The sequence below is a fragment of the Heterodontus francisci genome, chromosome 31 (assembly GCF_036365525.1).
Source record: "Heterodontus francisci isolate sHetFra1 chromosome 31, sHetFra1.hap1, whole genome shotgun sequence".
NCBI classification, from domain to species: Eukaryota; Metazoa; Chordata; class Chondrichthyes; order Heterodontiformes; family Heterodontidae; genus Heterodontus; species Heterodontus francisci.
Window position 1 is genome coordinate 46,024,505 of NC_090401.1, and position 2,557 is coordinate 46,027,061.

A 2,557-nucleotide genomic window follows, 5' to 3' on the forward strand; every position below is an offset into this window, starting at 1 on the left:
CTTGAAATTGTCCTGTCTGACTTACTGTTTAAGTTTGTTGATGAGAAAGTGGCATTTGGTTCATCAAATCCCTCTCCAGTACAGTGAAATAACTACAGCTACAGTCACACAGTACACTTATTAGTTATTTAAAATAAAACACTGGAGACGGGCAAGTGGGATGGCTGAGTGTGTCAACGAGAGTCTCGGAACAGGAGTAGACAATGCATCTATACCCCCCCCCCCACGTCTTTCCTGAGTCTGTTCTGCCATTCAGTTAGATCATGGGTGATCTGTAGCTTTTGACTCCAACCACCTGTGTTGGTTCTGTAACCCTTGCCTAACTCAAATCTTTCAAATTGGTTTTAAAATTTTTAATTGGACCTCCCCAACCCCAAAACCTTTTTGAGGGAGACAGTTCCAAGATTTCCACTCCCCTTTGTGCGAAGAACTGCTTCCTGAAATCACCCTAAACGACCTAGCTCTAATTTTGAGTCAATCTAACAATCTAAAGTAGGACTTCTAAATTGGAAGAGGGCTACCTTCAATGGGATGAAAGGGGATCTAGCCAAGGTGAAATGAAACCAAAGTCTGACAGGAAAAACTGTAACAGAACAATGGGGGAGAGGTTTCAGGTACAGGCTAGGTAAATTCCAACAAGGACGAAATATGTGGGAACCAAAACCAGAGCTCTCTGGATGAGGAAGGAGATAGAGACTATGATGCATCATACACCCTCTTTGTTTCATGTCAGGTGAATTGTAGATGAGTTGAGATGGGAAGTGAAGTGGAAAATAAGACTGGCAAAGAGAGAGCAGAAGAATAGAATGGCAGTTAACATAAAAGGAAACCCAAAACTCTTCTATCAGTATGTAAATAGTAAGCAAGTAGTAAGAGGTAGGGTGGGGCCTATTAGGGACAAAGCAGGTAATATATGCTTAGAGTTGCAGGGCAGGACTAGAATACTTAATGAGTACCTTGAATCGGTGTTTACTAAGGAAGAGGATGCTAACTAAATATCGATAGAAGTGGAGATGGTTGAGGTAATGGATGGGGTGAAAATTGACAGGCTGGCTGTGCTTCGAGTGGATAGTCAGCTGGTCTGGATGGGTTGTATTCCCAAAGGAACTGGGGGTGAAGATAGCAGAAGCGTTTGCCATAATCTTCCAAACTTCCCTAGATATGGGGGAGGTGAAGAGGATTGGGAAGTGGCAGATGTGACACCTTTGTTCAAGAAAGGGTGTAAGGACATTCCCAGTACCTACAGACTGGTCAATTTAACATCAGCGGTGGATAAGATTTTTGAAACAATAAAGGAAAGAATTAACACTCACTTGGAGAGGTTTGAATGAATTAAGGAGAGCCAGTAAGGATTTGCAAAAGGCAGATCTCGTTTGACTAATCCAATTGAGTCTTTTGATGAAGTAACAGAGGTTGATGAAGGGAATGCTATTGTCTGTATGGATTTTAAGAAAGTGTGTGACAAAGTACCACATAAAAGGCTGGTTAACAAAATTGAGGCTCATGGAATAGGAGGGTTAGCTTGGATAAAAATATTGGCTTAAGGACAGTGTGTTGTGGTAAATGGTTGTTTTTCAGACTGGAGGGTGGTTGACAGTGGTGTTCCCCAAGCGTCGGTGCTAGGATCACTGCTTTTTTGATTTTATGTATATAAATGACTTGGATATTTGAATATGATGATATCAGACTTGGAGATGTGGCAGATAGTGAGGATGATACCAATCGAATGCAACAGGACATGGGCTAGCAGAATGAGCAGACAAGTGGAAGTAGAGCATAGCTACCTAACACGAACCCGACGGGACCCGACGACATGTGTCGGGTTCGGGTTGGGTCGGGTCTGGTCTGTCTTCTGGGTCCAAAATTTGGGCTCGGGTCAGGTTGGGCTGGACATGGACAGAGATCAGGACAAACAGAAATCGGAGGTGAGAAGAGTGGGGGGCGCGGTCGCAGTTGGCGGGGCGGGGGTGGGGGGGAAGAAACTACAAGTTCCAACATAAAGCACCCGAGTGAAATTAACCCAACCCTTTACGCTCAAATCTATCAAGTCTGGGAGAAACTGACAAGCCTGGGGAAGATGCCAGTAACTGCAGTAAGTACAGAAACATCAACTGAGTGCCTGCTTTAATCTATACTTGGCCCAAGGATTTAAAATTATCTGGAAATGGGGAGATTAAACTTCCCAACCTGAGTTCTCTGTGGAGATATTTTTTTGTTAATGACATTGGAACTTGATACAGTTCAGAAGCTTGTTTGCTACGTTGCATGATTTGCTGAAGTGAATACTTTTTTTCCCGCGAGTGCTCAGAGTTACGGTGCCTTCGCCTGTTTGAAATCAGTGTTTGTTTTTTTTTCAAACTTTATGATAAGTGAACACAGGTACATCAACAACTGACACCTGTACTCGGTCACAGGTCTAAAGCCTGGCTACCCGACCAAACCTGAATATATGTGTCGGGTTCGGGTCGGGCATTTAAAAAAATTAAAGGACTTGGGCTTGGGTCGGGTTTGGGTTGGCTGTTGTCGGGTCAGGCCTGGGTCGGGTTTTAATTTTATA